The sequence below is a fragment of the Macaca fascicularis genome, chromosome 15 (genome assembly GCF_037993035.2).
Source record: "Macaca fascicularis isolate 582-1 chromosome 15, T2T-MFA8v1.1".
Classification (NCBI taxonomy): Eukaryota; Metazoa; Chordata; class Mammalia; order Primates; family Cercopithecidae; genus Macaca; species Macaca fascicularis.
In genome coordinates this window covers 28,851,505-28,869,523 of record NC_088389.1, presented here as the reverse complement: position 1 = coordinate 28,869,523, position 18,019 = coordinate 28,851,505, and positions in this window count along the sequence as shown.

Here is an 18,019-nt window from a genome sequence, read left to right as displayed (position 1 = left end):
TAACAGAACACTAAGCAGTTCTCAGAGAGCTTCTTTCCAGATTTCATCTGAGGATATTTCCTTTCTCACCGTAGCCTTCTATGGGCTTCCAAATATCACTTTGCCAATTCCACAAGAACTATCTTAGCGAAAGGCTTCTTGAGGGGAAAGCTGTAACTGTGTGAGATGATTTCACAGAACACAAAGAAGTTTCTCAGAAAGCTTCTTTCTCTTTGTTATCGGAGGATATTTCCTTTGGCCCTATTGTCTTCAAAGGGATCCGAAATATCTGTTCTCAGATTCCACAGAAATAAGGCTAGCAAAGAGATCCACGAAATACTGATGTAAGTCTGTGAGATGAATTAACAGAACACTAAGTAGTTCTTCAGAAAGCTTCTTTCCAGATTTCATCTGAGGATATTTCCTTTTTCTCCATAGCCCTCTAAGGGCTACCAAATATCACTTTGCCAGTTCCACAAGAACTGTCTTGGCGAAAGGCTTCTTGAGGGGAAAGCTGTAACTCTGTGAGATGATTTCACAGAACACAAAGAAGTTTCTCAGAAAGCTTCTTTCTCTTTGTTATCGGAGGATATTTCCTTTGGCCCTATAGTCTTCAAAAGATCCGAAATATCTGTTCTCAGATTCCACAGAAATAAGGCTAGCAAAGAGATCCACGAAATACAGATGCAACTCTGTGAGATGAATTAACAGAACACTCAGCAGTTTCTCAGAGAGCTTCTTTCAAGATTTCAACTGAGGATATTTCCTTTTTCACCATAGCCCTCTATGGGCTTCCAAATATCACTTTGCCAATTCCACAAGAACTGGCTTAACGAAACGCTTGTTGAGGGGAAACTGTAACTCTGTGAGATGATTTCACAGAACACAAAGAAGTTTCTCAGAAAGCTTCTTTTTCTTTGTTATCGGAGGATATTTCCTTTGGCCCTATAGTCTTCAAAGGGATCTGAAATATCTATTCTCAGATTCCACAGAAATAATGCTAGCAAAGAGATCCACCAAGTACAGATGTAACTCTGTGAGATGAATTAACAGAACACTAAGCAGTTTCTCAGAAAGCTTCTTTACAGATTTCATCTCAGGATATTTCCTTTTTCACCATAGCCCTCTACGGGCTTCCAAATATCACTTTGCCAATTCACAAGAACTGTCTTAGAGAAAGGCTTCTTGAGGCGAAAGCTGTAACTCTGTGAGATGATTTCAGAGAACACAAAGAAGTTTCTCAGAAAGCTTCTTTCCCATTGTTATCGGTTGATATTTGCTTTGGCCCTTTCATCTTCAAAGGGATCCGAAATATCTGTTCTCAGATTCCACAGAAATAAGTCTAGCAAAGAGATCCACGAAATACAGATGTAACTCTGTGAGATGAATTAACAGAACACTCAGCAGTTTCTCAGAAAGCTTCTTTCAAGATTTCAACAGAGGATATTTCCTTTTTCACCTTATCCCTCTATGGGCATCCAAATATCACTTCGCCAATTCCACAAGAACTGTCTTAGCGAAAGGCTTCTTGAGGGGAAAGCTGTAACTCTGTGAGATGATTTCAGAGAACACAAAGAAGTTTCTCAGAAAGCTTCTCTCTCTTTGTTATCGGAGGATATTTCCTTTGGCCCTATCGTCTTCAAAGGGATCCGAAATATCTGTTCTCAGATTCCACAGAAATAAGGCTAGCAAAGAGATCCACGAAATACAGATGTAACTCTCTGAGATGAATTAACAGAACACTAAGCGGTTTCTCAGAAAGCTTCTTTCCAGATTTCATCTGAGGATATTTCCTTTTTCACAATAGCCCTTTATGGGCTTCCAAATATCACTTTGCCAATTCCACAAGAACTGTCTTAGCGAAAGGCTTCTTGAGGGGAAAGCTGTAACTCTGTGAGATGATTTCACAGAACACAAAGAAGTTTCTCAGAAAGCTTCTTTCTCTTTGTTGTCGGTGGATATTTCCTTTAGTCCTATAGTCTTCAAATTGATCCGAAATATCTGTTCTCAGATTCCACAGAAATAAGGCTAGCAAAGAGATCCACGAAATACAGATGTAACCTTGTGAGATGAATTAACAGAACACTCAGCAGTTTCTCAGACAGCTTCTTTCAAGATTTCAACTGAGGATATTTCCTTTTTCACCATAGCCCTCTATGGGCTTCCCAATATCACTTTGCCAATTCCACAAAAACTGGCTTAACGAAAGGCTTGTAGAGGGGAAACTGTAACTCTGTGAGATGATTTTACAGAACACAAAGAAGTTTCTCAGAAAGCTTCTTTGTCTTTGTTATCGGAGGATATTTCCTTTGGCCCTATAGTCTTCAAAGGGATCCGAAATATCTGTTCTCAGATTCCACAGAAATAAGGCTAGCAAAGATATCCAACAAGTACAGATGTAACTCTGTGAGATGAATTAACAGAACACTAAGCAGTTTCTCAGAAAGCTTCTTTCCAGATTTCATCTGAGGATATTTCCTTTTTCACCATAGCCCTCTATGGGCTTCCAAATATCACTTTGCCAATTCCACAAGAACTGTCTTAGAGAAAGGGTTCTTGAGGGGAAAGCTGTAACTCTGTGAGATGATTTCACAGAACACAAAGAAGTTTCTCAGAAAGCTTCTTTCTCTTTGTTATCGGAGGATATTTCCTTTGGCCATATAGTCTTCAAAGGGATCCGAAATATCTGTTCTCAGATTCCACAGAAATAAGGCTAGAAAAGACATCCACGAAATACACATGTAACTCTCTGACATGAATTAACAGAACACTAAGCAGTTTCTCAGAAAGCTTCTTTCCACGTTTCATCGGAGGATATTTCCTTTTTCACAATAGCCCTCTATGGGCATCTAAATATCACTTTGCCAATTCCACAAGAACTGTCTTAGCGAAAGGCTTCTTGAGGGGCAAGCTGTAACTCTGTGAGATGCTTTCACAGAACACAAAGAAGTTTCTCAGAAAGCTTCTTTCTCTTTGTTTTCAGTGCATATTTCCTTTGGCCCTATAGTCTTCAAAGGGATCCGAAATATCTGTTCTCAGATTCCACAGAAATAAGGCTAGCAAAGAGATCCACGAAATACCGATGTAACTCTGTGAGATTAATTAACAGAACACTCAGCAGTTTCTCAGAAGGCTTCTTTCAAGATTTCAACTGAGGATATTTCCTTTTTCACCATAGCCCTCTAGGGGCTTCCAAATATCACTTTGCCAGTTCCACAAGAACTGGCTTAACGAAAGGCTTGTTGAGGGGAAACTGTAACTCTGTGAGATGATTTCACAGAACACAAAGAAGTTTCTCAGAAAGCTTCTTTGTCTTTGTTATCGGAGGATATTTCCTTTGGCCCTATAGTCTTCAAAGGGATCCGAAATATCTGTTCTCAGATTCCACAGAAATAAGGCTAGCAAAGAGCTCCACCAAGTACAGATGTAACTCTGTGAGATGAATTAACAGAACACTAAGCAGTTTCTCAGAAAGCTTCTTTCCAGATTTCATCTGAGGATATTTCCTTTTTCACCATAGCCCTCTATGGGCATCCAAATATCACTTTGCCAATTCCACAAGAACTGTCTTAGCGAATGGCTTCTTCTATGGAAAACTGTACCTCTGTGAGATGATTTCACAGAACACAAAGAAGTTTCTCAGAAAGCTTCTTTCTCTTTGTAATCGGAGGATATTTCCTTTGGCCCTATGGTCTTCAAAGGGATCCGAAATATCTGTTCTCAGATTCCACAGAAATAAGGCTAGCAAAGAGATCCACGAAATACAGATGGAACTCTGTGAGATGAATTAAGAGAACACTAAGCAGTTTCTCAGAAAGCTTCTTTCCAGTTTTCAGCTGAGGATATTTCCTTTCTCACCATAGCCCTCTATGGGCTTCCAAATATCACTTTGCCAATTCCACAAGAACTGTCTTAGCGAATGGCTTCTTCTAGGGAAAGCTGTACCTCTGTGAGGTGATTTCACAGAACACAAAGAAGTTTCTCAGAAAGCTTCTTTCTCTTTGTTATCGGAGGATATTTCCTTTGGCCATATAGTCTTCAAACGGATCCGAAATATCTGTTCTCAGATTCCACAGAAATAAGGCTATCAAAGAGATCCACGAAATACAGATGTAAGTCCGTGAGATGAATTAACAGAGCACTAAGCAGTTTCTCAGAAAGCTTCTTTCCAGATTTCATCTGAGGATATTTCCTTTTTCACCATAGCCCTCTATGGGCTTCCAAATATCACTTTGCCAATTCCACAACAACTGTCTTAGAGAAAGGCTTCTTGAGGGGAAAGCTGTAACTCTGTTAGATGATTTCAGAGAACACAAAGAAGTTTCTCAGAAAGCTTCTTTCTCATTGTTATCGGTGGATATTTCCTTTGGCCCTATCGTGTTAAAAGGGATCCGAAATATCTGCTCTCAGATTCAACAGAAATAAGGCTAGCAAAGAGATCCACGAAATACAGATGTAACTCTGTGAGATGAATTAACAGAACACTAAGCAGTTTCTCAGAAAGCTTCTTTCAAGATTTCAACAGGATATTTCCTTTTTCACCATATCCCTCTCTGGGCATCCAAATATCACTTTGCCAATTCCACAAGAACTGTCTTAGCGAAAGGCTTCTTGAGGGGAAAGCTGTAACTCTGTGAGATGATTTCAGAGAACACAAAGAAGTTTCTCAGAAAGCTTCTTTCTCTTTGTTATCGGAGGATATTTCCTTTGCCACTATCGTCTTCAAAGGGATCCGAAATATCTGTTCTCAGATTCCACAGAAATAAGGCTAGCAAAGAGATCCACGAAATACAGATGTAACTCTCTGAGATGAATTAACAGAACACTAAGCAGTTTCTCAGAGAGCTTCTTTCCAGATTTCATCTGAGGATACTTCCTTTTTCACCATAGCCCTCTATGGGCATCCAAATATCACTTTGCCAATTGCACAAGAACTGTCTTAGCGAAAGGCTTCTTGAGGGGAAAGCTGTAACTCTGTGAGATGATTTCACAGAACACAAAGAAGTTTCTCAGAAAGCTTCTATCTCTTTGTTATCGGTGGATATTTCCTTTAGCCCTATAGTCTTCAAAGGGATCCGAAATATCTGTTCTCAGATTCCACAGAAATAAGGCTAGGAAAGAGATCCACGAAATACAGATGTAACTCTATGAGATGAATTAACAGAACACTCAGCAGTTTCTCAGACAGCTTCTTTCAAGATTTCATCTGAGGATATTTCCTTTTTCACCATAGCCCTCTAAGGGCTTCCCAATATCACTTTGCCAATTCCACAACAACTGGCTTAACGAAAGGCTTGTAGAGGGGAAACTGTAACTCTGTGAGATGATTTTACAGAACACAAAGAAGTTTCTCAGAAAGCTTCTTTGTCTTTGTTATCGGAGGATATTTCCTTTGGCCCTATAGTCTTCAAAGGGATCCGAAATATCTGTTCTCAGATTCCACAGAAATAAGGCTAGCAAAGATATACAACAAGTACAGACGTAACTCTGTGAGATGAATTAACAGAACACTAAGCAGTTTCTCAGAAAGCTTCTTTCCAGATTTCATCTGAGGATATTTCCTTTTTCACCATAGCCCTCTATCGGCTTCCAAATATCACTTTGCCTATTCCACAAGAACTGTCTTAGCGAAAGGCTTCTTGAGGGGAAAGATGTAACTCTGTGAGATGATTTCAGAGAACACAAAGAAGTTTCTCAGAAGGCTTCTTTGTCTTTGTTATCGGAGGATATTTCCTTTGGCCCTATCGTCTTCAAAGGGATCCGAAATATCTGTTCTCAGATTCCACAGAAATAAGGCTAGCAAAGAGATCCACGAAATACAGATATAACTCTGTGAGATGAATTAACAGAACACTAAGCAGTTTCTCTGACAGCTTCTTTCCAGATTTCATCTGAGGATAATTCCTTTTTCACCATAGCCCTCTATGGGCATCCAAATATCACTTTGCCAATTCCTCAAGAATTGTCTTAGCGAAAGGCTTCTTGAGGGGAAAGCTGTAACTCTGTGAGATGATTTCACAGAACACAAAGAAGTTTCTCAGAAAGCTTCTTTCTCTTTGTTATCGGTGGATATTCCCTTTGGCCCTATAGTCTTCAAAGGGATCCGAAATATCTCTTCTCAGATTCCACAGAAATAAGGCTAGCAAAGAGATCCACGAAATACAGATGTAACTCTGTGAGATGAATTAAAAGAATACTAAGCAATTCTTCTGAAAGCTTCTTTCCAGATTTCATCTGAGGATATTTCCTTTTTCACCGTAGCCCTCTAAGAGCTTCCAAATATCACTTTGACAATTCCACAAGAACTGTCTTAGCGAAAGGCTTCTTGAGGGGAAAGCTGTAACTCTGTGAGATGATTTCACAGAACACAAAGAAGTTTCTCAGAAAGCCTCTTTCTCTTTGTTATCGGAGGATAATTCCTTTGGCCCTGTAGTCTTCAAAGGAATCCGAAATATCTGTTCTCAGATTCCACAGAAATAAGGCTAGCAAAGAGATCCACGAAATACAGATGTAACACTGTGAGATGAATTAAGAGAACACTAAGCAGTTTCTCAGAAAGCTTCTTTCCAGATTTCATCTGAGGATATTTCCTTTTTCACCATAGCCCTCTAGGGGCTTCCAAATATCCCTTTGCCAATTCCACAAGAACTGTCTTAGCGAAAGGCTTCTTGAGGGGAAAGCTGTAACTCAGTGAGATGATTTCACAGAACACAAAGAAATTTCTCAGAAAGCTTCTTTCTCTTTGTTATTGGAGGATATTTCCTTTGGCCATATAGTCTTCAAAGGGATCCGAATTATCTGTTCTCAGATTCCACAGAAATAAGGCTAGCAAAGAGATCCACGAAATACAGATGTAACTCTGTGAGATGAATTAACAGAACACTAAGCAGTTTCTCAGAAAGCTTCTTTCCAGATTTCATCTGAGGATATTTCCTTTTTCACCATAGCCCTCTATGGGCTTCCCAATATCACTTTGCCAATTCCACAAGAACTGACTTAATGAAAGGCTTGCTGAGGGGAAACTGTAACTCTGTGAGATGATTTCACAGAACACAAAGACGTTTCTCAGAAAGCTTCTTTCTCTTTGTTATCGGAGGATATTTCCTTTGGCCCTATTGTCTTCAAAGGGATCCGAAATATCTGTTCTCAGATTCCACAGAAATAAGGATAGCAAAGAGATCCACCAAGTACAGATGGAACTCAATGAGTAGAATTAACAGAACACTAAGCAGTTTCTCAGAAAGCTTCTTTCCAGATTTCATCTGAGGATACTTCCTTTTTCACCATAGCCCTCTATGGGCATCCAAATATCACTTTGCCAATTCCACAAGAACTTTCTTAGCGAATGGCGTCTTCTATGGAAAGCTGTACCTTTGTGAGATGATTTCACAGAACACAAAGAGGTTTCTCAGAAAGCTTCTTTCTCTTTGTTATCGGTGGATATTTCCTTTGGCCCTATCGTCTTCAAAGGGATCCGAAATATCTGTTCTCAGATTCCACAGAAACAAGGCTAGCAAAGAGATCCACGAAATACAGATGTAACTCTGTGAGATGAATTAACAGAACACTAAGCAGTTTCTCAGAAAGCTTCTTTCCAGATTTCATCTGAGGATATTTCCTTTTTCACCATAGCCCTCTATGGGCTTCCAAATATCACTTTGCCAATTCCACAAGAACTGTCTTAGAGAAAGGGTTCTTGAGGGGAAAGCTGTAACTCTGTGAGATGATTTCACAGAACACAAAGAAGTTTCTCAGAAAGCTTCTTTCTCTTTGTTATCACAGGATATTTCCTTTGGCCCTATAGTCTTCAAAGGGATCCGAAATATCTGTTCTCAGATTCCACAGAAATAAGGCTAGAAAAAACATCCACGAAATACAGATGTAACTCTCTGACATGAATTAACAGAACACTAAGCAGTTTCTCAGAAAGCTTCTTTCCAGGTTTCATCAGAGGATATTTCCTTTTTCACAATAGCCCTTTATGGGCTTCCAAATATCACTTTGCCAATTCCACAAGAACTGTCTTAGCGAAAGGCTTCTTGAGGGGAAAGCTGTAACTCTGTGAGATGATTTCACAGAACACAAAGAAGTTTCTCAGAAAGCTTCTTTCTCTTTGTTGTCGGTGGATATTTCCTTTAGCCCTATAGTCTTCAAAGGGATCCGAAATCTCTGTTCTCAGATTCCACAGAAATAAGGCTAGCAAAGAGATCCACGAAATACAGATGTAACCTTGTGAGATGAATTAACAGAACACTCAGCAGTTTCTCAGAAAGCTTCTTTCAAGATTTCAACTGAGGATATTTCCTTTTTCACCATAGCCCTCTATGGGCTTCCCAATATCACTTTGCCAATTCCACAACAACTGGCTTAACGAAAGGCTTGTAGAGGGGAAACTGTAACTCTGTGAGATGATTTTACAGAACACAAAGAAGTTTCTCAGAAAGCTTCTTTGTCTTTGTTATCGGAGGATATTTCCTTTGGCCCTATAGTCTTCAAAGGGATCCGAAATATCTGTTCTCAGATTCCACAGAAATAAGGCTAGCAAAGATATCCAACAAGTACAGATGTAACTCTGTGAGATGAATTAACAGAACACTAAGCAGTTTCTCAGAAAGCTTCTTTCCAGATTTCATCTGAGGATATTTCCTTTTTCACCATAGCCCTCTATGGGCTTCCAAATATCACTTTGCCAATTCCACAAGAACTGTCTTAGAGAAAGGGTTCTTGAGGGGAAAGCTGTAACTCTGTGAGATGATTTCACAGAACACAAAGAAGTTTCTCAGAAAGCTTCTTTCTCTTTGTTATCGGAGGATATTTCCTTTGGCCATATAGTCTTCAAAGGGATCCGAAATATCTGTTCTCAGATTCCACAGAAATAAGGCTAGAAAAGACATCCACGAAATACAGATGTAACTCTCTGACATGAATTAACAGAACACTAAGCTGTTTCTCAGAAAGCTTCTTTCCAGGTTTCATCGGAGGATATTTCCTTTTTCACAATAGCCCTCTATGGGCATCTAAATATCACTTTGCCAATTCCACAAGAACTGTCTTAGCGAAAGGCTTCTTGAGGGGCAAGCTGTAACTCTGTGAGATGCTTTCACAGAACACAAAGAAGTTTCTCAGAAAGCTTCTTTCTCTTTGTTATCAGTGGATATTTCCTTTGGCCCTATAGTCTTCAAAGGGATCCGAAATATCTGTTCTCAGATTCCACAGAAATAAGGCTAGCAAAGAGATCCGCTAAATACAGATGTAACTCTGTGAGATGAATTAACAGAACACTAAGCAGTTCTCAGAGAGCTTCTTTCCAGATTTCATCTGAGGATATTTCCTTTCTCACCGTAGCCTTCTATGGGCTTCCAAATATCACTTTGCCAATTCCACAAGAACTATCTTAGCGAAAGGCTTCTTGAGGGGAAAGCTGTAACTGTGTGAGATGATTTCAAAGAACACAAAGAAGTTTCTCAGAAAGTTTCTTTCTCTTTGTTATCGGAGGATATTTCCTTTGGCCCTATTGTCTTCAAAGGGATCCGAAATATCTGTTCTCAGATTCCACAGAAATAAGGCTAGCAAAGAGATCCACGAAATACAGATGTAACTCTGTGAGATGAATTAACAGAACACTCAGCAGTTTCTCAGAAAGCTTCTTTCCAGATTTCATCTGAGGATATTTCCTTTTTCACTACAGCCCTCTATGGGCTTCCAAATATCACTTTGCCAATTCCACAAGAACTGTCTTAGCGAAAGTTTTCTTATGGGGAAAGTTGTAACTCTGTGAGATGATTTCACAGAACACAAAGAAGTTTCTCAGAAAGCTTCTTTCTCTTTGATATCGGAGGATATTTCCTTTGGCCATGTAGTCTTCAAAGGGATCCGAAATATCTGTTCTCAGATTCCACAGAAATGAGACTAGCAAAGAGATCCACGAAATACAGATGTAACTCTGTGAGATGAATTAACAGAACACTCAGCAGTTTCTCAGAAAGCTTCTTTCCAGATTTCATCTGAGGATATTTCCTTTTTCACCATAGCCCTCTATGGGCTTCCAAATATCACTTTGCCAATCCCACAAGAACTGTCTTAGAGAAAGGCTTCTTGAGGGGAAAGCTGTAACTCTGTGAGATGATTTCACAGAACACAAAGAAGTTTCTCAGAAAGCTTCTTTCTCTTTGTTATCGGAGGATATTTCCTTTGGGCCTATCGTCTTCAAAGGGATCCGAAATATCTGTTCTCACATTCCACAGAAATAAGGATAGTAAAGACATCCACGAAATACAGATGTAACCCTCTGAGATGAATTAACAGAACACTAAGCAGTTTCTCAGAAAGCTTGTTTCCAGATTTCATCTGAGGATATTTCCTTTTTCACCATAGCCCTCTATGGGCTTCCAAATATCACTTTGCCAATTCCACAAGAACTGTCTTGGCGAAAGGCTTCTTGAGGGGAAAGCTGTAACTCTGTGAGATTATTTCACAGAACACAAAGAAGTTTCTCAGAAAGCTTCTTTCTCTTTGTTATCGGAGGATATTTCCTTTGGCCCTATAGTCTTCAAAGGGATCCGAAATATCTGTTCTCAGATTCCACAGAAATAATGCTAGCAAAGACATCCAAGAAATACAGATGTAACTCTGTGAGATGAATTAACAGTACACTAAGCAGTTTCTCAGAAAGCTTCTTTCCAGATTTCATCTGAGGATATTTCCTTTTTCACCATAGCCCTCTAAGGGCTTCCAAATATCACTTTGCCAATTCCACAAGAACTGTCTTAGCGAAAGGTTTCTTGAGGGGAAAGCTGTAACTCTGTGAGATGATTTCAGAAAACAGAAAGTAGTTTCTCAGAAAGCTTCTTTCTCTTTGTTATCGGAGGATATTTCCTTTGGCCCTATAGTCTCCAAAGGGATCCGAAATATCTGTTCTCAGATTCCACAGAAATAAGCCTAGCAAAGAGATCCACGAAATACAGATGTAACTCTGTGAGATGAATTAACAGAACACTAAGCAGTTTCTCAGAAAGCTTCTTTCCAGATTTCATCCGAGGATATTTCCTTTTTCACCTTAGCCTTCTATGGGCTTCCAAATATCACTTTGCCAATTCCACAAGAACTGGCTTTGCGAAAGGCTTCTTGAGGGGAAAGCTGTAACTCTGTGAGATGATTTCACAGAACACAAAGAAGTTTCTCAGAAAGCTTCTTTCTCTTTGTTATCGGAGGATATTTCCTTTGGCCGTGTAGTCTTCAAAGGGATCCGAAATATCTGTTCTCAGATTCCACAGAAATAAGGCTAGCAAAGAGATCCATGAAATACAGATGTAACTCTGTGAGATGAAATAACAGAACACTAAGCAGTTTCTCAGAAAGCTTCTTTCAATATTTCACCGAGGATATTTCCTTTTTCACCATAGCCCTCTAAGGGCTTCCAAATATCACTTTGCCAATTCAACAAGAACTGTCTTAGCGAAAGGCTTCTTGAGGGGAAAGCTGTAACTCTGTGAGATGATTTCACAGAACACAAAGAAGTTTTTCAGAAAGCTTCTTTCTCTTTGTTATCGGAGGATATTTCCTTTCGCCGTGTAGTCTTCAAAGGGATCCGAAATATCTGTTCTCAGATTCCACAGAAATAAGGCTAGCAAAGACATCCACGAAATACAGATGTAACTCTGTGAGATGAATGAACAGAACACTAAGCAGTTTCTCAGAAAGCCTCTTTCCAGATTTCATCGGAGGATATTTCCTTTTTCACCATAGCCCTCTAAGGGCATCCTAATATCACTTTGCCAATTCCACAAGAACTGTCATAGCGAAAGGCTTCTTGAAGGGAAAGCTGTAACTCTGTGAGATGATTTCACAGAACACAAAGAAGTTTCTCAGAAAGCTTTTTTCTCTTTGTTATCGGTGGATATTTCCTTTGGCCCTATAGTCTTCAAAGGGATCCGAAATATCTGTTCTCAGATTCCACAGAAATAAGGCTAGAAAAGAGATCCACGAAATACATATGTAACTCTGTGAGATGAATTAACAGAACACTAAGCAGTTCTTCAGAAACCTTATCTCCAGATTTCATCTGAGGATATTTCCTTTTTCACCATAGCCCTCCAAGGGCTTCCAAATATCACTTTGCCAATTCCACAGGAACTGTCTTGGCGAAAGGCTTCTAGAGGGGAAAGCTGTAATTCTGTGAGATGATTTCACAGAACACAAAGAAGTTTCTCAGAAAGCTTCTTTATCTTTGTTATCGGAGGATATTTACTTTGGCCCTATAGTCTTCAAAGAGATCCGAAATATCTGTTCTCAGATTCCACAGAAATAAGGCTAGCAAAGAGATCCACTAAATACAGATGTAACTCTGTGAGATGAATTAACAAAACACTAAGCAGTTTCTCAGAAAGCTTCTTACAAGATTTCAACTGAGGATATTTCCTTTTTCACCATAGCCCTCTATGGGCTTCCAAATATCACTTTGCCAATTCCAAAAGAACTGTCTTAGCGAAAGGCTTCTTGAGGGGAAAGCTGTAACTCTGTGAGATGATTTCACAGAACACAAAGAAGTTTCTCAGAAAGCTTCTTTCTCTTTGGTATCAGAGGATATTTCCTTTGGCCATATAGTCTTCAAAGGGATCCGAAATATCTGTTCTCAGATTCCACAGAAATAAGGCTAGCAAAGAGATCCACGAAATACAGATGTAAGTCTGTGAGATAAATTAACAGAACACAAAGCAGTTTCTCAGAAAGCTTCTTTCCAGATTTTATCTGAGGATATTTCCTTTTTCACCATAGCCCTCTATGGGCTTCCAAATATCACTTTGCCAATTCCACAAGAACTGTCTTAGAGAAAGGCTTCTTCAGGGGAAAGCTGTAACTCTGTGAGATGATTTCACAGAACACAAAGAAGTTTCTCAGAAAGCTTCTTTCTCTTTGTTATCGGAGGATATTTCCTTTGGCCCTATCGTCTTCAAAGGGATCCGAAATATCTGTTCTCAGATTCCACAGAAATAAACTAGCAAAGATATCCACGAAATACAGATGTAACTCTGTGAGATGAATTAACAGAACACTAAGCAGTTTCTCAGAAAGCTTCTTTCCAGATTTCATCTGAGGATATTTCCTTTTTCACCATAGCCCTCTATGGGCATCCAAATATCACTTTGCCAATTCCACAAGAACTGTCTTATGGAATGGCTTCTTCTATGGAAAGCTGTAACTCTATGAGATGATTTCACAGAACACAAAGAAGTTTCTCAGAAAGCTTCTTTCTCTTTGTTATCGGTGGATATTTCCTTTGGCCCTATAGTCTTCAAAGGGATCCGAAATATCTGTTCTCAGATTCCACAGAAATAAGGCTAGCAAAGAGATCCACGAAATAGCGATGTAACTCTGTGAGATGAATTAACAGAACACTAAGCAGTTTCTCAGAAAGCTTCTTTCCAGATTTCATCTGAGGATATTTCCTTTGTCACCATAGCCCTCTATGGGCTTCCAAATATCACTTTGCCAATTCCAAAAGAACTGTCTTAGCGAAAGGCTTCTTGAGGGGAAAGCTGTAACTCTGTGAGATGATTTCAGGGAACACAAAGAAGTTTCTCAGAAATCTTCTTTCTCTTTGGTATCAGAGGATATTTCCTTTGGCCATATAGTCTTAAAAGGGATCCGAAATATCTGTTCTCAGATTCCACAGAAATAAGGCTAGCAAAGAGATCCACGAAATACAGATGTAAGTCTGTGAGATAAATTAACAGAACACAAAGCAGTTTCTCAGAAAGCTTCTTTCCAGATTTTATCTGAGGATATTTCCTTTTTCACCATAGCCCTCTAAGGGCTTCCAAATATCACTTTGCCAATTCAACAAGAACTGTCTTAGCGAAAGGCTTCTTGAGGGGAAAGCTGTAACTCTGTGAGATGATTTCACAGAACACAAAGAAGTTTCTCAGAAAGCTTCTTTCTCTTTGTTATCGGAGGATATTTCCTTTGGCCCTATAGTCTTCAAAGGGATCCGAAATATCTGTTCTCAGATTCCACAGAATTAAGGCTAGCAAAGAGATGCACGAAATACAGATGTAACTCTGTGAGATGAATTAACAGAACACTAAGCAGTTTCTCAGAAAGCTTCTTTCCAGATTTCATCTGAGGATATTTCCTTTTTCACCATAGCCCTCTATGGGCTTCCAAATATCACTTTGCCAATTCCACAAGAACTGTCTTATCGAAAGGCTTCTTCTAGGGAAAGCTGTACCTCTGTGAGATGATTCACAGAACACAAAGAAGTTTCTCAGAAAGCTTCTTTCTCTTTGTTATCGGAGGATATTTCCTTTGGCCATATAGTTTTCAAAGGGATCCGAAATATCTGTTCTCAGATTCCACAGAAATATGGCTAGCAAAGAGATCCACGAAATACAGATGTAACTCTGTGAGGTGAATTAACAGCACACTAAGCAGTTTCTCAGAAAGCTTCTTTCCAGATTTCATCTGAGGATATTTCCTTTGTCACCATAGCCGTCTATGGGCTTCCAAATATCACTTTGCCAATTGCACAAGAACTGTCCTAGAGAAAGGCTTCTTGAGGGGAAAGCTGTAACTCTGTGAGATGGTTTCACAGAATACAAAGAAGTTTCTCAGAAAGCTTCTTTCTCTTTGTTATCAGAGGATATTTCCTTTGGCCCTATTGTCTTCAAAGGGATCCGAAATATCTGTTCTCAGATTCCACAGAAATAAGGCTAGCAAAGACATACACGAAATACAGATATAACTCTCTGAGATGAATTAACAGAACACTAAGAACTTTCTCAGAAAGCTTCTTTCCAGATTTCATCTGAGGATATTTCCTTTTTCACCATAGCCCTCTATGTGCTTCCAAATATCACTTTGCCAATTTCACAAGAAGTGTCTTAGCGAAAGGCTTCTTGAGGGGAAAGCTGTAACTCTGTGAGATGATTTCACAGAACACAAAGAAGTTTCTCAGAAAGCTTCTTTCTCTTTGGTATCAGAGGATATTTCCTTTGGCCATATAGTCTTCAAAGGGATCCGAAATATCTGTTCTCAGATTCCACAGAAATAAGGCTAGCAAAGAGATCCACGAAATACAGATGTAAGTCTGTGGGATAAATTAACAGAACACAAAGCAGTTTCTCAGAAAGCTTCTTTCCAGATTTTATCTGAGGATATTTCCTTTTTCACCATAGCCCTCTATGGGCTTCCAAATATCACTTTGCCAATTCCACAAGAAGTGTCTTAGAGAAAGGCTTCTTCAGGGGAAAGCTGTAACTCTGTGAGATGATTTCACAGAACACAAAGAAGTTTCTCAGAAAGCTTCTTTCTCTTTGTTATCGGAGGATATTTCCTTTGGCCCTATCGTCTTCAAAGGGATCCGAAATATCTGTTCTCAGATTCCACAGAAATAAACTAGCAAAGATATCCACGAAATACAGATGTAACTCTGTGAGATGAATTAACAGAACACTAAGCAGTTTCTCAGAAAGCTTCTTTCCAGATTTCATCTGAGGATATTTCCTTTTTCACCATAGCCCTCTATGGGCATCCAAATATCACTTTGCCAATTCCACAAGAACTGTCTTAGCGAAAGGCTTCTTGAGGGGAAAGCTGTAACTCTGTGAGATGATTTCACAGAACACAAAGAAGTTTCTCAGAAAGCTTCTTTCTCTTTGTTATCGGTGGATATTTCCTTTGGCCCTATAGTCTTCAAAGGGATCCGAAATATCTGTTCTCAGATTCCACAGAAATAAGGCTAGCAAAGAGATCCACGAAATAGCGATGTAACTCTGTGAGATGAATTAACAGAACACTAAGCAGTTTCTCAGAAAGCTTCTTTCAAGATTTCACCGAGGATATTTCCTTTTTCACCATAGCCCTCTAAGGGCTTCCAAATATCACTTTGCCAATTCAACAAGAACTGTCTTAGCGAAAGGCTTCTTGAGAGGAAAGCTGTAACTCTGTGAGATGATTTCACAGAACACAAAGAAGTTTTTCAGAAAGCTTCTTTCTGTTTGTTATCGGAGGATATTTCCTTTCGCCGTGTAGTCTTCAAAGGGATCCGAAATATCTGTTCTCAGATTCCACAGAATTAAGGCTAGCAAAGAGATGCACGAAATACAGATATAACTCTGTGAGATGAATTAACAGAACACTAAGCAGTTTCTCAGAAAGCTTCTTTCCAGATTTCATCTGAGGATATTTCCTTTTTCACCATAGCCCTCTATGGGCTTCCAAATATCACTTTGCCAATTCCACAAGAACTGTCTTATCGAAAGGCTTCTTCTAGGGAAAGCTGTACCTCTGTGAGATGATTCACAGAACACAAAGAAGTTTCTCAGAAAGCTTCTTTCTCTTTGTTATCGGAGGATATTTCCTTTGGCCATATAGTTTTCAAAGGGATCCGAAATATCTGTTCTCAGATTCCACAGAAATATGGCTAGCAAAGAGATCCACGAAATACAGATGTAACTCTGTGAGGTGAATTAACAGCACACTAAGCAGTTTCTCAGAAAGCTTCTTTCCAGATTTCATCTGAGGATATTTCCTTTGTCACCATTGCCGTCTATGGGCTTCCAAATATCACTTTGCCAATTGCACAAGAACTGTCCTAGAGAAAGGCTTCTTGAGGGGAAAGCTGTAACTCTGTGAGATGATTTCACAGAACACAAAGAAGTTTCTCAGAAAGCTTCTTTCTCTTTGGTATCAGAGGATATTTCCTTTGGCCATACAGTCTTCAAAGGGATCCGAAATATCTGTTCTCAGATTCCACAGAAATAAGGCTAGCAAAGAGATCCACGAAATACAGATGTAAGTCTGTGAGATAAATTAACAGAACACAAAGCAGTTTCTCAGAAAGCTTCTTTCCAGATTTTATCTGAGGATATTTCCTTTTTCACCATAGCCCTCTATGGGCTTCCAAATATCACTTTGCCAATTCCACAAGAAGTGTCTTAGAGAAAGGCTTCTTCAGGGGAAAGCTGTAACTCTGTGAGATGATTTCACAGAACACAAAGAAGTTTCTCAGAAAGCTTCTTTCTCTTTGTTATCGGAGGATATTTCCTTTGGCCCTATCGTCTTCAAAGGGATCCGAAATATCTGTTCTCAGATTCCACAGAAATAAACTAGCAAAGATATCCACGAAATACAGATGTAACTCTGTGAGATGAATTAACAGAACACTAAGCAGTTTCTCAGAAAGCTTCTTTCCAGATTTCATCTGAGGGTATTTCCTTTTTCACCATAGCCCTCTATGGGCATCCAAATATCACTTTGCCAATTCCACAAGAACTGTCTTAGCGAATGGCTTCTTCTATGGAAAGCTGTAACTATATGAGATGATTTCACAGAACACAAAGAAGTTTCTCAGAAAGCTTCTTTCTCTTTGTTATCGGTGGATATTTCCTTTGGCCCTATAGTCTTCAAAGGGATCCGAAATATCTGTTCTCAGATTCCACAGAAATAAGGCTAGCAAAGAGATCCACGAAATAGCGATGTAACTCTGTGAGATGAATTAACAGAACACTAAGCAGTTTCTCAGAAAGCTTCTTTCCAGATTTCATCTGAGGATATTTCCTTTTTCACCATAGCCCTCTATGGGCTTCCAAATATCACTTTGCCAATTCCAAAAGAACTGTCTTAGCGAAAGGCTTCTTGAGGGGAAAGCTGTAACTCTGTGAGATGATTTCACAGAACACAAAGAAGTTTCTCAGAAATCTTCTTTCTCTTTGGTATCAGAGGATATTTCCTTTGGCCATATAGTCTTAAAAGGGATCCGAAATATCTGTTCTCAGATTCCACAGAAATAAGGCTAGCAAAGAGATCCACGAAATACAGATGTAAGTCTGTGAGATAAATTAACAGAACACAAAGCAGTTTCTCAGAAAGCTTCTTTCCAGATTTTATCTGAGGATATTTCCTTTTTCACCATAGCCCTCTAAGGGCTTCCAAATATCACTTTGCCAATTCAACAAGAACTGTCTTAGCGAAAGGCTTCTTGAGGGGAAAGCTGTAACTCTGTGAGATGATTTCACAGAACACAAAGAAGTTTCTCAGAAAG